Below are 20,953 nucleotides of genomic sequence, written 5' to 3' on the forward strand. Positions count from 1 at the left end.
ACCCTAAAGGGCTCCTCTTTTTTTAGGGCAGAAGAAAAATACAGTGACATTTCTGAAGTAGGATTAAACTTTACTGTGCACTGTACAACATAAAATGTGTTTCCCTTCTCAGTGGAATTCTCTCTGTTTCCAAGAGATAAAGTAGAAGATAAGCTTCAGTATCTGTGCGTTAAACACTTCTCCTTTATGTAACATCTAGAGGATCCAAACATCCTAAGTAAAGAACACTGGCTATAGCCAAGGGAGAGAAGCATAGGTGTCCACAGGATTTTTCAAACCTGCTAAATGAGATAAATCCTTTTTCTTTTGACTGCACAGGGAACTAGCATAGAATAAACCAATGGCCTCGGGTGATAAATGTTAGCAGCTTAGAAATGGCCAGTAGCTACCCAAGAGATAACATTAAATAAATAGCTTTATCAACAAGTGGTTGATTCAGAGGCATTCTTTCCACTTAAGGACTCAGAATGCCTGATTTTCCAATGATGATGGCTGTAAAGCAAAAGGAATTTCCTCTTCCACAAACTTCTGTTTATTGTATTCATCACAGATGAGGAAAATGTGTAGTTTAGATTTACCTTATCCTAATTCTGTCTTGCCAATAAAAGAAAGTTCACAGAATCACAAAATGTTTTGGGTAGGAGAGGGACCTTGAAGATCATCCAGTTCAAACTCCCCCTGCCTTGGGCAGGAACATCATCAAGTACACTAAGTTGCTCAGAGGTCCATCCAGCTCTCCTTGAAAACCTCCAGGGAAGGGGCATCCACAACTTTCCTAGACAAGCAGTTCCAGTGCCTCACTCACTGGAAGTTAAGTAACAAGACACGTAGCAGTTTACAGGAAGTTCTCTTTCATTCTTCCCACCAACTCTGTCTTAATGTGCAGCAACAAGGCTTCAAAGCTAATGGGGCCAAAAATGCAGGGAATTGAATGAGCAAGAGAGAATTTGAATATGCATCTCCTAATATAGAAGACATCTATGGGAGAATTTCTTCCTAGAAGCTGTGTGTTTAAAGGCAAATTAAATAGTATTTGGTGACATTCCCAAGCATCAGAACACAATATTTTACACTAGCAAAGTGCTAGAAAATTCCCTGGGGTGATTTTATCATGTGCCAACTAGTAGTCTCACACAGGAGTCTGGACACCTCTTAGGCAGTATAATTTTCTAGGAACCATTCCAAGAGGATTTCTACATAAAGACACCCACCTCTGAAGACTTACTTTCTATGGTTGATTCTCACTGCTTGTTGCCACCTGGCCCCAGTGCCCAGATGCATTCATGAGCATAAATAGTTCACTAGTTTATAATAATAGCAAAAACTTTTCTTTATTAAGTATTCTCCCAATAGTCACAATGTTCTTTATAGTAATATTAAAAAGTAATAATAATAAAGAAGAACAGAGAATCCTTTCCAGTCTTCTGTAGTTATTTCATTCTCAGTGGGGAATAAAATTGAGTTTTTTCTATTTATTCTCTACCTCTGGACCCATGAGTCGAATTGAATGGAGAGAGAAGTATAAGCAGATAAAATAAGCTGGCCATCTACTTGTCAATTTTTTAGAGATGTAAAAAGAAATCTAAGTCTAGGGTTTTAAGAGTGTTTGATGCCATTAATCAGTTGTCTTCTAAAATAATTTGCAGCTTTTCTTTTATGACATTCAATTTTTCTGTTAGAATGCCAGACTTTTGGAACATTTCTTATGCCAACCTACTTTTTTGTTAGAAAAGTTTACCCATACTCATCTGTATATAACAAGGTCTCACTCAGATCTTAACTATGTGAATCTTGCATCAATACAAATCAAATTAACCATGGGAGAGTTACACTACAAATTTTGTCTATGACATATAGCAGAGATAACTAATAGGTTAAAAGGTTTTAAATTCAAATTATTCATCATTTAATTAATGGAATCTTAGAATACTTTGAGTAGGAAGAGACCTTAAAAAACATCTAGTTCCAACCTGGCCTTGAATACTTCTGGGTTTAAGACATCTACAAGTTCTCTGAGGAGCCTCTGCCAGTTTTTCCCCACCCTCACAGTGAAGAATTTCCTTGTGGTATCTAACCTCTTTAGGTTTAAAGCCATTAACCCTTGTCCTATCAACACATGTCCTTGTAAAAACTCCCTCTTCAGCTTTCCTGTAGCACTTCTTTAGATATTTAAAGACATTAGGCATCTGTAAAGATTCATATTTTATATTGTACTTAACCTTATATTTTAATCGTTATGTTGGGTCTTTTATTTGCATGCTATTCTAACTACATTACATGTTAACATTTACTTTTGTTTCATCAATTGCCTATTAGGGTGGTGCCACAGATTTGATATTCAATCTCTTGTAATCTCCAACTTCTGCTCTGTTACACTGATTCTTTTTTCTCCTTCTCAAAATAAACTCAAAATGTTATCTTCTGAGAAAATCACCATAGGCAATCGTGTTCAAAATACTATTGTGAAAAGCTACTTAACATTATGCAGGTCTTTACCTTTTTCTACTCAAACTTTTAGGAACCCTGTATCTTTCCAACAGTAGTAATAAAGCTTGACCTCTGGAAATACATTTTTCTTTACCCATGTAAAAAATACATTAAAGCTATAAGAATTTTAAGCTATAAAAACAAGTCTAAAAAACAAAAAAAAAACCTAATGTAAAACCAATAAAATAACTGATACATAACCTTTTTTTTTCCTCTTACTTTTCCCCAAATGATATGGTGGATAGGATAAAAAGTTCCAATTACTATCACATAAAGAAAACTCACCCATTCCCTGTGTTTTCATATGAATTTCATGTGAATGTGAATTTCTAATTTGATTGAGAGAATATACATAATTTAGACTCTTCTCAAGGAAAAGATGCTACTATTAATTTTCTGGAATTGTTGACAAAGGAAGAATGCCTTTTAATGATCTATTTAATTACCAGATATTAACCTAGCTGCCTAAATGTCTCCTGTATTATTTAAATTCAAGTGTTGCTAAATAATTTTTTTTATGTTTGCCTTAAATTTACATATTAAAAAAAATTCTCACAGGGAATTTAGTTAATTAGTCTCACTGGATAACCTAACATTTGATCAGTCTTAAATTTGCAAGCAAGTTGCAACATTTTTTAAAAAGTATTGTAATCTTGTGTTGGAGCAATGGTCTTTGTAGTCCTGTACCTTATCAGTAGACATGCTCAATGTTTGTTCCTTCTCCAAAGTCACAAAAGCTCATTATCTACTTTACTGTGTAATAAAACACCATGAGAGAGATTGCTTGTGGATGTCAGCTGGTGATCAGCTCATGCCCTAAAGCATGAAGATTGATGGCCCTTGTAAATGTTTTTTTCCTTGAGTTAGTGTAACCACAGATGTTATTTGCTATTATTTGTTACCACTGTTATTTATGGTCCATGCTTCCAGCTGCAAGTCTACAATTCTTGAATAAGAAGATTATGCACTTTATCCTACTCCATCTACTTGGAGCTAGTTGTGAAATCTGATCTACTTCTTGATTTTGAAGTGGTGAGTCAATCTATAAAGACCACACTGTTGCAACAGGATTTTTCCCTGTGTGTTTTATTTAGGTGTGTGAAATCTTTCTGACCAAATACCTCTCAAAAACTTTCAACTTTGCATCATAGAACATACCAAACATTTTCTGATAGGTTTTTTCTTAGTTCACCATTATCTCAGTTTCTCAGGATTTGCAGTGTGACATTTATGTCACAGTGTCATCTGAAGAACAAAGAATAACTCACTCATGTTGCTTTTTAGTGGGGATTAACCAAATTTTGACACCTTTCCACTTTGAATTGATACTGAAAATATGAAACACAGTAAATATTAAATGAGAGACAGATTTGGTTGCTGGAGAAACAATTTTAGTTATTTCAGTTGTTTAATGAAAAGTCCTTTTCTCACAAAAGAAAATTTGTAGTTCTAAAGCAACAAATATCATGTAAAAGAATAAATTTAGAGAAAGCAATACAGAGTTATATACTTAGGTGTATAATAGCCTACACATTCTAAACAGTCTGAATACCTGTAACTCCAGATATTTTAATTTCAATAAGGTACAGTTTCTGCCCTGAATCAATTGGTTATTACCTAAATAATAAAAGAGTTAATAAAGCATAATAAAGAGAATAAAGAGTTAAAGCATAATAAAGAGAATAAAGAGTTAAAAGCAAAAAATAAATCTTAAGTGTATGAGATGAGCTGTCCAAGGTCAGTCTTGGAGTGGCTGAGCTAAAAATAGAAATCAAGTATCCTGAATCAAACTCCAGTGTCCTAATGTTCTTATCAGAGTACAGAGAATACCAAATATTTATACAGCAAATCAAAGACTTCCAAAACTTGATGATTCTTTTTAATTCATGCATTTTCCAGTGAGTATTTAAGTTATTGTTGAGCCTTCTATATTACTGCATGAAACACAAGTGTAAATATACCAGCAAATGTCAGTCTTATGAGAGGTTTTGCTTTTGTGCAGATGCTTGGTTCAGGTTATGTTTAATCTTTTCAAGGTCAAAAATCCTCAAGAGACTTAGAATTCTAGAGAGCTGTATTTCATGACTTCTAATATTCCTTCTGCTAGTTATTTAGATAATCACAAAAAGCATAAAGAAGTTAGGTTCTTCACTAAAAAATATTGGCTCAAATATCTAGCACTGAAATGTCTTGCATCTGTATCAATATTACATTACCAGTTACTGTGCTACATTACTAATAATGGTAACAAATTTCTTAACACTTTAATTTTATGTCATTAATTTCTATGAAACAAGTACAGCTAATTCAGGACGTGATAAGAAAACTATCACAGCAAACTATTAAGCACTCTGCATAAAGTGATGTAAGGACTAGAACCAATCTACAGAAATATATGTGTATATGTGTATAAAACAATTCCATGCCCTCAAGCAGAACTATAGCTGTATTAATAAAAACTTGTAAGGAAAATTCTGTCCCTGCAGAAACCAAAGGCAAAACTCCCATGGGTCTTGTACTGGATGCTGAATATCTGTATCAATATGCATTTCCTTTCCAGATACATTTTTCCATACATTAGAATTTTGATATCATTTTTTACCAGTAGATAACAAATATATCAATAGTACCTGATAATGATTTACTTCTATATTCACAGGTCTATAATGAAAACCAAAAAATATTTCATTATAAAATATAATATTTTTAAAAATATAATCACTATTACCTCTTTAAGGAGAAGACTCCTTTAATCAATTATTTTCAAAATTTTGGATGGTAGTAGTTGGATGATCTACTTTTCTGATAATACATAAAATAATTTTGAAACTTTTGCAGATTCAGAACTGTCGTTTTCTGACAACTGGTTGTGTGCTCTTTCAAATAACAAGCACACCAATAGAAACGAAAATACTGTTTTTTCCACAGAAAAAATCTTGAGGACCAGCTAATTAGTAGGAAATAAACTGAGATCAAAAGGGAAAAAAAACCCTGTCATTCTAATTCCAGGTTTCTCTTCTGCTGGTTAAAAAAAAAAAAAAAAAAGGGGGGGGAAACAAACCTTAAATCTTAGACTCTACAGAATATGGGCTAGTGAAAAAAAGGATGGTCATTCAAAACTATGAGGCAACTTTCATGTTAGGAAATTTTTAATAAATTTTTGGCTTGGAGAGAATATATTTGAGGAGGGAAGTGATAGATTTTTACAAAATTCAATGGTATGAACAAAATTACTTGGAAAAGGTTTGCAGTTTCTCATAATACAGTACCAAATAAAAAAAGTAATAGCATAATTTTACATATAAATTTGACCACGCATGTAAGTCTCCTGCTAGTACCTCATCCAGCTGTGAATGCTATTACAGGAGGGAACCTGGAGAGCCTCTTTTAATCATAGCCTACTGCCATGTGTGCAAGAACCAGATAAAGAAGAATATGAGAGACCTGGCTTCTCTTCATTTGATTTCTGGTCCCTATCACAAAGTGAACACATGACAGCAAAGCATAAGCAGCTACATGAAAAGTTGAAAAGACTTCTTTGTAGAACAAAAATTGAATAGGAGATGACTTGTGACCCCAGAGCACAGTCCATTTCAGGCAGTCCTCTCAGTGTAAAGTGCTTCCTTGCTCTGTTAACGTGATAGAGTTAATTGAGCACAGAGAGAAGAGATTCAATGTTTTTGCTTGCTAATATTCTACTGTTAAAACTCAACAGATGACAAGGAAATTTTTTAGGTAAGTGAGGTATTGATGAGAAAAAAATCAAGTACAATGACTCCCTCTGGTAGCTCATCTATCAGGAATTTTATGTATGTGCCATTAGACAAAATTTATGTTACTAGACTTTAATCCTTTAGCCTTTTAAGAAATATCAGAAATATTTTTTAATTGAAGGAAAAAAAACCCCAAAAAACCCCACTAAAAACAACAACAACCAAACCAAAATAAAACAAAAAAACCAAGCAACAAAAACCAAACCTCTTTGCCCCTGAACCACCATCTACAAAAGGACAAATTACACTACAACCCACCACCCCCTACACCCTCCCCTGTGACAGTTTTCTTTCCTTTCAACTTTCAGGGCCTAAACCTTTGCTGCCATTTTGCACACAAGATGACTGAGGCAAAGTTTAAGCTGTTTATAGAAAAAATTATCAAGATATACATTATAATTCTCCAGTTATTTTTAATTACAGCATTTAAAAATGAGAATTTGTTATCAGATGTCACATGACCTAATTTTGTGCTGAAAACTTTTCAAGATGCTTAGGAAGCAACAGAAAAAAAATAATTTAAATAGTGCACTAAAATTGTATGTATTTTCTACAGGAATGCAATGAAAATATATTCTCTTTAAAGTTCAAAACTTTTACTTGCTAGAAAGCTAATTTGCAGATCTATTCAATTAAAGAAATTTTATATTACCAAAAAATTTAACATTTGAGTATGTGATTTTTTCTTCTACATCACCCACTACACTGCATCATTTTTATGGATTGTGAGCTCACCAAGAACTTAAAAATACCTCATATGAATCTAATGAAATGGCAATCAAGGTTCCATACCTTGGCTTCAGGTTGCCTTTATTACTGGTACAGTAATAGCAGTACTAACATTTGTGTTTATATAACAGCTTCTATTTTAAATCATCATTTCAGTTATTCACAATTTCCTCATCCCTTCTGTTTGAGGATAAAATGTATCAGGAATAAGCTGCCCAAATATTTTTTCTGGGTTTATGTGAACAAAAATCCATTTAAGAACTGCAAGACAACTGAAAGAAAAGTAATTGCCCTGTAGTCCTTGTACTTATTCCTGGTAATCTTTAATTTAAAACTATGCATATTTATAGATGGAGTGAAATAATGGATAATAAGAATATGCCTTATGGGAGAGTGCTCTGTGGTGATCTAATGGAAACATCTTTTTTTTCCTTAGTACTAGAATATGAGAATATCTTTCTGTTGTTCAAGGAGTTTTTCTGTTCCTCTGGTTGGTTATTTTTATGACAGGTGGTTTTATTAATTTAAATTAAAGCTCTCATGCAACAACTTTTTCCATGACGAATTCTTGGCAGTGTAGCAGAAAATATTGAAAGAGACAGAGTAGCAGGATCAAGGAGCAAGGGCTTATGTAGGCCTTTTTGAGATGAGACTCATAGTTTGTTTCCCACATACCCACCAGAGCAGAGAGAGTTTAGTAGTAAGGGGTAAAAATTTTTTTAAAAGAATTAAAAATGTAAAAGATTGTGTGTGAGGATTTTACCTTCTCAATAGATTCATTTATAGTCTGCTGAACATCAGAAACTTGCATTTCTCACAGTGCAACCCCAGACTGTCATGTTTCACTACAGCCTTACATATTGTTTGGTCTTGCTTGGTTTCACAGGCAGCAGTTAAAATCCTGCCTGTTGTTCTTTTTTTTTTTTTTTTCCTTTTGCTGAACATCTTCTGTAACACAGATGTCAAAACTATCACCCAGCGAAAAAGACGTGTGGCAGTGATGTGGCACAACTGTCAAGGCACAGAGATGTTGTGCAGAGCAGATACACAGTTATGTTGCACTATGTAGGTTATCTGTCTAAAGTATTAATTGTTCAGGATCCATAGGCTGCTGTCATGGATTTACTGGTATGTAAGTAACTGTATAAATATATCCTAATTGGCTACCTGTGCTGAGTTGTTGAAACACAACACAAAGGTATCTCAGTGAAAATAAAATCTCAGAATAGAAAATTCATTACCAGGTAAAACTTCCCTTCAGCCACTGAAAATAGTTACTACTCCCCATCAATCCCAGTAGTATGGGGATATGTATGAATCTTAACACATTCCTACATATTGCCCTCCTCCTCTCCATTGAGGAGAAGAGCATTGCACGTCCCGCAGAAATATCCACCTGCTCCTACATGGAATCTTCCACAGGCTGCAGTGGTGTGGTCCGCTCCACAGGCTGCATGAAAATACCAACCCTTCTGTGGCTGTCTTCCAGGAGCTGAAGTGGAGCACCTCCTTCCCCTCGTTCTTCACTCACCTTGGTGCCTGCAGGCTTGTTTCTCACACTCTTTTTCCTCACTTTACCAGGCAGCATTTAGCTTTTTCCTGAGTACATTTCCACAAAGGCGCCAGCACCCTGACTGCAGGGCTCAGCCATGTCCTCCAGGGGGTCTCTTGGAGCTGGCTGGAACAGGCTGAGCCCAGCACAGGGCTCACCTGGCCCCTCCTCACAGATGTTGCCCTTGCAGACCCACCCCCACCCCGACACCACCAAACTTTTGGCACACAAAGGCAATACAATGCCAAATGGTCTTTTCTAAACAATTGTATTTTCTCATATTACACAGCATCTACAGTTTTAATTTACTTGGTTATTACAAGCACTATCTTCAACTTTGCTGATTTTAATCTATTACCATTTCATTTCTTGGTAGTTGAATATTTTGACTAATAACTACATATTGAGTAGTATTTGATAAACAATATTTTGACATGTGGCACAATAAACATGAAAGAAGTGCTTCTCCTAATAAGAAAAAATTATTTTCAAAATAAAAAAAAAATTAATTTTTGAGTGTATCTTTAGTTTTTTGAAAAGTATTTCACTTCCAGATTATTTTTAATCTGAGCAAACTAGAGTGCTCTAACAATAGGATGAAAATTGGAAAAAAATTGAGATTAGGTCTATGTAAAAGTGGAAACAAATATTTCATTAAAAAGCCTACTAAAATGTCCATTTTTGAAAATGAAAATAAAAAAAAAATAAAAGTTTTATTTTGTCATTTGGAATTTTCTAATTAAATGAAGATTTTTTGACTCAAGCTTCTATTATATCTATATGTATAGAAAGATTAAGAATGATACCCATTTTATGAAAAATAAATTCCAAAGAAGAGTGCCCACATTCTTGGTTTTAAAAATGTCAGAAAAATATAATCATAAGGTGACAGAAATTTTATTTATTATGTAAAATATGTTTACTGAGCTAAATCTCGAAAGTTTAAATTTTGCAGCAGGAGTATTTTTTAAGTACCCCATAACTGATGAATCCTACTGCCAATGAAGAGATTCTTTATGTTAAATAAATCAGAATGCTTGTTTGAATCTGATTTAATGATTAAGTGATTAATGCATAACCTATATAATGCATATAACATACAATGGTTGTTTCCTCAGCTGTGGCCCTGTGTTAAAATATAAATGTTGTGTTAATCCATGCAAAAATACTTGCATGCTGCTAATGTTTTTTTTACTTTAAAATGAAAGAAAATAGATGCTACTAGCCTTCCCTAATCCTGGACTGATCACCATTCAGATATGTACTGTCTGTTGGCTTCTCTAGCTCCTGTTAAGGTTTTTTTTTTTTTTTTTTTAAAGGACTTTATGAACACAGTGAAATGGTAATTAAAACCTTGAAGACAAACAGTGCTGTAAATACTGCACTGACACATAAGCACACTCATTTCCTTCCTGGTCTCACTGTCTCTCAGATGACAAGTGTTGCACTGGACCAGCAAAGATTTCAACCAAGCAAACAGGCGATAGAGCTATGAGGTCCTTCCTTTGTAAAAAAAAAAAAAAAAAATAAAAAAAATTTAGCAGTTTCTTGACACTTGGAACCTGAAACACTATGTTATATATGAAGTTTCAAGTGTTCTGCTTTTCTGGCTTTTACAAGACTCAAGCTGTTTCAATTTTCAATAACTTTGTTCTTTTTCTAATTCTTACTTCTGTCTTTTCGTTTCACTGGGACTTTTTTGTTTCTCTATATATACCTTTTTTTTTTTTTTAAACAGTTCAGATATGGCTGCTCAGCATGCAGACCTAACACTGAGGCTATACTATACTATGAAATAAACTTATATGCAGTCTTAACACCAGAATGGAAATCAATCTAATTTTCACTCCAAACTTAAATGCCTTCAGTAAATATCTTAATGGTGGCAAAACACAAAATGTAGTCTAAACCCTCACTTTGCACAGCATTGGGGATGTCAGATAGCTGTCTCGCCTCAAAATAACTGAAAGCAAAAGTTGAGATTTTAGTGAGATTTTGTTTACATATCTGAGCTATTAGATAGTAGTATTGCTGAAAGGATATAGCAAACATTTTGAATTCACAGACTGTGTGCACAGTATCCCACCTCACTAAATAAAAATGACTATGATATAAGGATAGGAACTGAGAAATATATGCTATATTCCCAGGTTTTTTCACATCAGAGGAAGGAAAAATCTTTAACCTTCTTTATAATATTTTACTATTTTTAGGAGGGGAAGTTCCTCATCTGTGAATTTAGTGTGCTTATATATTTTTTCAGAGGATTAGTTTTAAAATTTTTTTCTCCATTCCACAACTCTTGACAAAGCCAGTGCCGTTAGACAGTTCTTGATGCTTTATCTGTATTTAGAACAGATTAAGAGCTGAATGTTGTTTGTGGTGCTTTTAACATGTCTTATGAAATCTTCAAATTACAGCCATCTCATTGTCAAGATTCATGGTGATAGGAGGGGAGTCTTTAGAGTTTTCTCATAATTTTAGTTCCTATGGGCAATGTCTAAGATCATGATAATACAGAATCAAGCATATCAAGTGACAGCAAACTTGGAAGTTGGGGAAATTATGATTATGTGCCAGAAGCTTGAACTCTAGCTTCACTGTAATTGTCACTGTGATCTACTGAAATGAAAATAAAATACATTTAATGATGTTTTTCTCAATTAGCAATATCACTGCACAATATTGAGAATATTTAACAACTTCAGCAGAATAACAGCAGACACAGCTTTATCATACATAAATGGAGGAATTGTAATATGCTCAGACACAAATGTATATAACACAGCTGGGGATTGTTCAATTTGTAACCTGCATTTCTCAGAATTTCCTTACACCACTAGAGCCAAACTAAGCCTTCCCTAGGGATAACATGCAGGGAGCACTTCTACATGGCATGCTGTCACATATGTCAAGCCCTCCCATGGCTGTAGGCTCAACAGCAGGTATTACTCAGCAAAACACTGAATTATTTCTTCACTGCAATCCTATCTGTAATGATTACTTTATTGAGGTCTTATGAAAACTTTCTCCTTAATTTTACCCAAAATATTTATGAATTGTTTAGATTACTGATTTTTTTACTGCCAATGGCAGAATGAAAACTTTCCAGAAAATTGTTAAATAAGTATTCTGAAGATCCTTCCTTATTGGAACATATTGTTACCATATCGATTTTCATCATAATGCTGAACATTATTTCTCTCACCAGTAAGATATATATTAAATGATGATATCTCATTTTTAAAATGTTCAATATCAATATCATCACATCTGATGTTAGAAGACACAATGGTGAATAAGATTTTTTTAACTGAAATTTGTTACTGAAGTCTCATTTTTCAACTCCTACTGATTTGATTTTTTTCTTTATCCATCTCTATTTGATATCATCAAGAATATGTGTATTGTAATTGAATCTTGGTTTTCAGTACTTGGAAGAGTAGAAAACCATTCTAAAATTATTATACTTCTCTTAATATTTAACAGGGATTGAGTATGAAAACAAAAAGAAATAATGTATATGTATAGTATGCATTTCATGGAAAATAAGCAGCACTGCAAGTGCAAGTAATTTGTACAAAAGGAGAGACAATTTTATCTTATTTCTCATTTTTTCCTTTCAACAGTATTTTGATAGTGAACCCATTCCTCTTTCATTTATGATGACACTTCATGCACAGCCTGACAGAGAGTAACTTTCATGTATAAGGTAATTGGTCAGCAAATTGTTTCTTTGTTGAGATCTGCAAGAAAATGGACAGATAGTAGCATAAGTTCATCCCAGTTCTATAACAATTTGTACAGTTCCATGAGCTATCCCATTAGATGAGTGGAATGAAAAAGGCTACACTGCCATGTTGAAATCAGTTTAGAATCATTCTCCTGCAGCTGTTGGTTCTGAATAGCCAAAAATGGAAAAAAAATAGATTTGACACAGGTGAATAATCAAGTGGATCTACTTTTAACCGTTTTTTTTTTACTTTTTAACTGGTTTTTTTTAAACAGTGTGCCTTAGGTGCCAGATATCAATACATCTACCACAGCCAGTACACTTAGTTTTTCATAAAGGAAAAGAGAGACAATTTTAAATGGGCTTAACATAAGAAAATACTGGTAGACTAAGAGTTACAAATTTAAATAATTAAAAAAAAAAAAAAGAAATATCACACTGAAAATACAGCTTCCACTGTCTTAAGAGAACAAAAACATGATTTTAATCATGTTATATTGCTACAGGTTAATTGCTGGTGATGTTTTCTAATGCTGAAAGATAATGACCAGCTGAATACTTGACAATCTCAGCGCATAAACAGTTTGTCTTACATAGGTACATAATGTCTGGAACAGATGTTTGCTAGCAAAAAAGCAGTGTTAAAATTTGATGGAGAGTAATATAAGTACAGATCATATGTGTGTGTTCATCTCTATAGACATAAAATTTCATTCTGTATGATCTTTGAGGTGTTTTTGGGGACAAATAGGCAGCTCTGAATAACTGCAAATTTTGTTGTCCTAAAGCCTGTTTTTTATTTACATCTAGTATGATTTTCTTCAGCAATGAATTCCTCTCAAAACATATGATTTAAAATATGATACTGTGTAACCCTAATTCATTTATTAAGATGCAAATTAGAAAGCATTACTAAAATATTTTATTAACATATGTAAATAACACAATTGAAGTGTTGGTGATTTCTAAGAGCTGGCTTTGACTATAAGTTTTCATATGAAATTAAATCAGTAATCCAACATATAAATAAAATCACATTTCAGGAGTGAATTATGATAATTTTCCTCCTATAAAATATAATAAAAATAAATAATTAGTCTGTAACATAATTTTAATAAAAGATTCTTTTTGACATTATTGTAAATTTCCAGTATACTGAAAGAGAAAATTATCTTGCTTTTCTATAAGGGCAGTGAGTCAGGAGGAGCATAATGCTGTGTTATAGTGACTTAGATGTTCTTCTATTGCTGCATCACGGTTTGGGGTTTAGGTTAGGGGTTCTGATCTGTTAGCTAGCCTGTGGTCTGTGTACCCCCGCGCAACCCCTGTGTCTGTTCCCCTTTCCCCCCCCCGCGGCAGTTCACTCCGGGTCCCTGACTGTTGGAGCTTGTGCTGTCACTGCTGTGACCACTCCCCATCCTGCCCAGAGGGTTCAGTGCCCCTCACTCCGAATTCCCATCCCCCGTCCGCCCCAGAGCCTGGGGTCTGCCATGGCCGTGTCCCCGTTGGGTGCCGTGGTCCACATCATCGCCACGGTGCCTGCCCCCATTGGGCGGGAGGGTCCCTGCTCTCTTGGCCCCGCCCCCGATATAATCCCGTGCCTCGGAGTGCCCGACGCCATTTTTCCTCATGCGCGAGCTGGGAGTGGGTTTCTGTGCCTCAGCACAGCTCCCCGCGACAATAAAGGACTTTCAGCCTTCCACACATGGGGAATCCAGACGTTCCTTCACTCTTTACTGGTGTCTCTTGCTCGTAGTGGCGAGGAATCCAGTGGCACCCCCACCCGGACATCGGCACAGAGCCGAGTCCGGAAACACACGGCAATCCCGGGTCCTGGAGAGAGGCAGTACCACTCTAGGTTCCAGAGCTGCCCAGAGACCAGGAAAACACAGAGAGACTCCGCGTTCTATTCTGTAAAACAGGAGTCTAGCTACTAGCCTTTGCCTTTAGGAGTGTTTTAGAATTTTACATTACTATGTTCTATCTTACAAAAAATGAAAGATTTAGTAAAATCAAAATATAGGAAGGAAAAACACCCTTATTTTTTCACTTAAGATACTTAATCATACAGAGTTAAAGCTGTATTTTACCTTCTTTCTCTGTAGTCCTCTGACTGGTATTCCTGGCCACAATGTTTCAGCCTACAGGGTTGATGTCAAGGTTTCCATCTTGTGCTTCACTGAAAAAAGCCAACATTGCGTTATTTTAATTTTTGTTCCTGATGCTAAAGAAAATCCAGATACTGACAATATTTTGCTGCCCTGTCAGTCAAACTTGTCTGAGGCTTGCTTTGGGGAAAAAGAAATCAGACAAGCAGACAGATACTTTGAATAAAGTCTAAAGTCTCAACTATTCTGCTGTGATTTGAAATTAACTAAGTACATAAATATTGTATTAAAACATGACATCAAATTTGGATAAGTCTTGCTGGGGAGAAGATGCATGAAGTTATAACACCTCGTTTTCCGGTCTGCCAATCTGCCATAGTGTACCATTCACACTGCAGACAGAGCCAACTAAAAGGAAGAGCTTTCAGTGAATGGTAATGTGTGGAACAAATGCTTTAGATAAACCTAATTCCAATGACAATTTGATGCTAAGATGGTAAATTTTACACAGAAATTTTAGGTGCTAATGGGTGTCCTTTTCTGGAGTCTATCACAGAGAATATAACGTACATTGGAAATCAGAGAAGAAACTATAGGGAAGAAGAGATTTTGGCAATTTTTTTTCCAGACAGGAAATTATAAAAGTAATTGCAATCCTTTGGCTTCAATATCATTAATAAATATTTTTATAAGAATTATATCAGAGACAATTTGTAATATTTTTAGGCTTTTTTTTTTTTTCTACACAAGAAATGAAAACTTGAATGTCTGTCTCCATCCTCAAACCTTGAAATATTAAATTAGCAGCTTTGGATACTTCAGAATTTGGAGCTTTGAAATTTAGGTTCAGGTTCCTAGTGTTATGAATATAAAATTTTCTATATAGAATAAAATATGTTAAGTATGAGAGATCTAAAATCAGTGGGAGATATTCACCTTGCCTAACATACATACCTGACTTTGGATGGGACTTGTCTGGTGGGATGACCTTGGCTGGATGTCAGGTATGCACCAAGATGTTCTATCACTGCTGCCCTCAGCAGGACAAGGAGGGAAGAAAGTAACATGGAAAAGTCTCCTCCCCACTTTCCTCCTAATTCTTAGCTTTGATTGTTGAGCAAACACCATATGGTACGGAATATCCCTTTGGTCAGTTTGAGTAAGCTGTGGCAGCTCTGCCCCTTCCTAAGATCTCTGCTGCCAATGTGGGATGGGAAATGTTGCAGAGACAGTGACGATAATGTGCCAGTGCTGCACAGCAGTAGCCAAAGAACTGGTCTGTTACCAAACCCTTTCCAGCTACCAGTGCAAAGCACAGCACAACAACTGCTGTGGGAAGTTTAACTCAATCTCAGACAGACCAGATACACTCAGCTTTAAAGCGATAGAAAGAATTCTGTTCCCATTTAAGAAACAGATATATATCCATACAGATGTAGATTTTTTTACATAATGTGATTTAGGTATGTAAGCTCTCAATAAAATGAATGACCCACCTTTAGTGGATTCTAAGGAGTAATTCTGATTATTCTGAAGTAGACATACAATGTTTGATTACATTCCCTAAAAGGGGGGATCCTTAATCCTAGTTATCTTTACAAGTTTCGAGCTGCTCCAGAGCTTCACTCCAGGTATTTTGTAGGACCTGAATCAATCAAGTGAGTATCTTTCAGACATCTTTGGGCAAAAAACAATGGCTGCATTGATGTATAGACAAACAAACCTAAACCACAGTGTCTGGTTGAGATGAATTCTTTTTTTGTGCTGCACAGACTGTAAGGCCATAAATGCTGCCTAAAAAATGCCTCCAGTGTTATTTGAAGTTGCTTTAAATTATCTGAGAAAACAGATGGGAGATCCATACCTCCATGAAAATGGAGCTGGAGGCCAGTGAAGATAGTCTAAGACACAAATGGCACTTGCCATATTTCCTTAGACCAGTGAATTAAATCCTTGTCGTCTACTGCATATTCTGGAAACCTGTACACATAATTCACATGTAGACATCACCCATGATCATTCAGGAATATGAAAAAATATCACAGTTACCATATGACTGCTGTTTAATTAAGGTATATCTAAATAATAATACATTGCCAACACTCCTGTTTCCAATGTGCAGTGAACTGTAAATATATATGGATATTGCATTTTCTTGTCCACTGGAAATATTGTGTGCAACTCTTCAGGAGATATAATTTCATTAATGAGATTAGGATGTTAGAATATGTTGTCTAAGACATTCTTCAGATCTAATGTTACCAGTGATTGATGAATCTGTATTGAGAAATAGGACTTTGTGCTGGTGAACCTCACCACAGACAGGAGTTCTGTGTAACATGCTGTTTATTCAATGAAGGTGAGCTCATCTGCTGCTGCAACACCTGGGGTTCCTCAGATCAGAAGGGGCAGAAGATTGCTATCAACTCTTCTATACTTTCCATCCTTTATGCAATAAATCTTATGAGCAGCCTTAAATACTTCTTACTTTCTTACTGACATTTCAAAAGAAGCAGCACTTCCTGAATAGAAAACACACACTGACATGTGAAAAGTTTAATTAAATTGTCTATATCTGTGTCCTGGGGTGACAGGACATTTTCATGCTTTGTATCCCAATCCTGTGTTCCTGTTCCTGTGCTCTCAGTTTGTTTTGTCTATAGCCGTCTCCCTCCACCGGTTGCTTGCTCTGGCTTGCTGCTGCTAGCTTTAAGCTCACTTTGCTTGCTTTACTCTCTTGCTTTTTTTGTTTTTTCTTTGCTTGCCTTATTTTGCCATTTTTCTGTTTTTGTTTTTCCCTTCCTTCCTTCCTCCCCTTCGCTGAAAACATTGAACCTGCTTCAGACCTTGATTCAGGAACGTCAAGGAACTCCTCCGGAGTCTGCATTACAGAGAAGCTCAACACCCTCCTCAGCAGACTGCCCAAGCCGTTCGGCCTCTCTTGGACTGGTGAAAACGTTTGTTGTCATCTCAGGCTGCTTTTCTTGTGTTGGGGAGTGTTTTTTGTTCTTGCTTAATAAACAAGTTTTTCCACTTTTCCTCCGAGGAAATTCCTCCCGAACCCGGTGGTGGTGGGGGGGGAGGAGTTGTGGAGGTTTGTTTCCTTTAAGAGGCTCCTTTGGAGATTTTCCCCTAATTTGTCCTAAACCAGGACAATCTGGAATAGCATTCAATTTTAATGATAAGATTCTTGACATAGAATCAGAGTCATAGAACAGTTTCAGTTGGAAGGGACATTTAAAGGTCCCTTTATCTTCTAGACCACGAGACACATTTTTTTAGTGCCATTATATGTTTATCAGATTATTATTCTGCCAGTAATGTTTGGTTGTCTGGAAGAGAATAGGTTTCCTCTACAGTCTTTATTAACTCTACATAGATGCTTCGGATGCCCTAGAGCTCCTCAGTGGGATAAATACCTTTATATGAGTAACAGAATTAGGGTTGTAATGGCTTGACAACCCAAAACTCCTTCTATAGCTTGCAAAAAAGATACTGGTATCTCTCACAGATATCAATTCATCTGCCCTTTCTTATACAGTGAATTGTCCTTGGAGGTTATTACAAAGTGAGACCAGAGTGACTAATTAGGACTTGTATGCCTTTTAGATATATAAAGTAGGGCAGATAAATCCCAAATATATGTACCTAAATTAGAAGGCTAGTCTACATTGATTCTCATATAGGCAATGCAAAAAGATTGATTCCTCCAAAGAGCTACTTGGAGCAGGCATCTAATTTAAGTGCTCTGTATATAGAATATCTTCTCATCCTTTGCTAATTACAGAGGAAACCTCAGGATTTTTACTTTCTCTGTCCTATTTTCTTTCATTTTAAGAGGCAAAAAGAAGATAAAATATCGGAGGATGCTGACATCAAAAAATAATGAGAGATGTTGTGACTGTGTTGCTTGAATATGGTATGAAGGAAGTAAAGATGTGATCTGGTTTTTAATTATAAACTATACAATTTTAATATCTTTCTGTAATTCTCAGGATATGATGCCTAAGATGATAGAGCTTTTGCTACACAAATAATATTGTTGTCTCTGATTTTGACCAGAATTTCCATCTCAAGAACTGTTAAAAAATTTGTTGAAGCTGATACATTTTTGAACAAAGTTATTGAGAAAATGACATTTTCTGTCAACGGTATTATCAGAAAATAATCAAAAAAGAACAATCAACAGAAGAAAATTGTAACCTGTAAGTTTGTAATTAACTTACTTTGTAGATAATTTTTTATTAAAGATTGATGCAGGATTCTCTTAGATTTTAAAATAATGTAATAAACAAGTGAGATACCAAGAGACTCCCTGGGGTGATTCAGCCCTCTGATTATTACCCACTACTGATACTCCAGGCTGGCAGTGATGAGACTGAAAAGAGGAGTGTCAATTAAGTGGCAATTAAAAGGAACTCTAGGACATTGGGTCAAGTGGTTGATAGGGCAGGAGCACAGGTAGTGTTCTGCTCAGTCTCTTTGTTGGCAGAGAAAAACAGTGAAAGAAATAGGAGAGCTCACATCATTAACAAGTGGCTCAAGGGTTGGTGTCATCTGCAGAATTTTGTGTCCTTTGATCATGGGGCAACTTTTACAGCACCTGACTTGCTGGAACTCTGGATGGCCTCCATCTCTCTGTTAAGGGCAGAAAAGATTTCAGATAATGAACTGGCAGAACTCATTGAGAGGGCTTTAAACTAGGTTTGAAGGGGGAAGGGGATGCAGCTGGACTACCTGGAAGCAGACTCAAGGGTGGTAAGCCTGAGTTAGGGATGAAATCAGTAGCCTAGTTTAGGAAGGACCTTGAGACGCTGGAGTGCATCCAGAGGAGGGCAACAAGGCTGTGGTGAGGGGCTTAGAACACAAGCCCTGTGAGGAACAACTGAGAGAGATGGGGTTGTTTAGCCTGGAGAAAAGGAGATTCAGAGGTGACCTTATCACTGTCTACAACCTCCTCAAAGGTGGTTGTAGTCAGGTGGGGGTTTCTCTCTTTTCCAGGCAGCAACTGAAAGAACCAGAGGACACAGTCTTAAGCTGCGTCAAGAGAAATATAGGTTGGGTATTGGGAAAAAGTTTTTTACAGGAAGAGTAATAAAGTACTGGTCTTGTCTGCCTGGGGAGGTGGTGGAGTCACCATCCCTGAATGCGTTTAAAAATGATTGGATGTGGCACTTGGTGCCACAGTATAGTTGAGGTGTTAGGGCATGGGTTGGACTCGATGATCTTTAAGGTCTCTTCCAACCCAGTGATTCTGTGATATTATACCTCAAATAAGTTGGCCCTGATCACTGTAATTCTTGCATGCCTTTTATGTTCATAGAATAAATGTTTTTAATTCATCTAGAAGGAATATCTTATAAAAAAAGGAATAAAAGAGTATGACAAAGGGAACTCATTAGACATACCACAACTGACCACAGAGATATGAAATTAGGGAAAACTTCTTCACCAAAAATGCTATCAAGCATTGGAATAGGTTGCCCAGGGAAGGAGTGGAGTTACCATTCCTGGAGGTATTTATAAGATGCGACACTTAGGGTTGTGGATTAGTGGTGGACTTGACAGAGCTGGGTTAATGGTTGGACTTGTCTATATTGGAGGTCTTTCCAACCTAAAAAATTCTGTGATTCTATAAATTGAAAACAAAATAATGAAAGTGTTACTGCCAAACTCAGATAATACTTTTTCTATGTTGTACTAAATTCCAGTGCTTCTGGCTTTTCTGGCTTGGAAAATAACCCAAATATCCCAATGTTTATTTTTCTTGTATGTATGCCTGAATGATTATTTAATTCTCTTTTTTCCATCAATATTTCCAACAATAGTTTACTATTGATTATTTATTTACTTGTATTCTCAAATTAAAGTATACTTATTTATTATTAAAAGCATTCTATCAATGCTGAGTTTATTGCAATGAAATACAAAAGAGTTGCTTGATATTTACTGATTCTGACAATTTATGTAATTTGAAATATGAAACAAAAACTTTTGTATCACACAGGGATCTATTTCTATCTCTGTCACAATTGGTATAACACGGCAGTGAAACTTCAGCTTCTAAACCAAGTGTCTGCCAGAGCAAGATATTTCATTTGCATACATGACACTAGAGAAGAGGAAATTAATTTGGCTGAATACAATCAATACATATCTAATGGCAAACAACAGTCAAAATAAATCTTACTATTTTTATACCTACAGGGTTTAATCCAGACAGCTGTAATTAAGCACAGTTCTCCTCTCCTAAGGGTTCTGAGAACAGGTAGAATGTGTTAGAAACCTCCATTCATTTACACTTCAATCTGCTTTGTCTCAAGCACACATAAACCTCTGCTGCTAGATATAAGAGGACTTGCAAAAACAGTCTTTGTATTCTTGATTGTTTTCATAATTTAATTGCTATTTTTTTCCATTACTTTGTTTTACTTTATTTTGTTCAAAAAAGACTGCAATAGAGGGAGCAGCCACTAAACAGTACAGACTCCTCAAGCCTGATGTGCCTTTAGACCTCTGAGCTGGGGATTTGTTCCTAACACTGTTTATTTATGAGCACAGATATTGTGAA

Source organism: Anomalospiza imberbis, chromosome 2 (genome assembly GCF_031753505.1).
Source record: "Anomalospiza imberbis isolate Cuckoo-Finch-1a 21T00152 chromosome 2, ASM3175350v1, whole genome shotgun sequence".
Lineage (NCBI taxonomy): Eukaryota > Metazoa > Chordata > Aves > Passeriformes > Viduidae > Anomalospiza > Anomalospiza imberbis.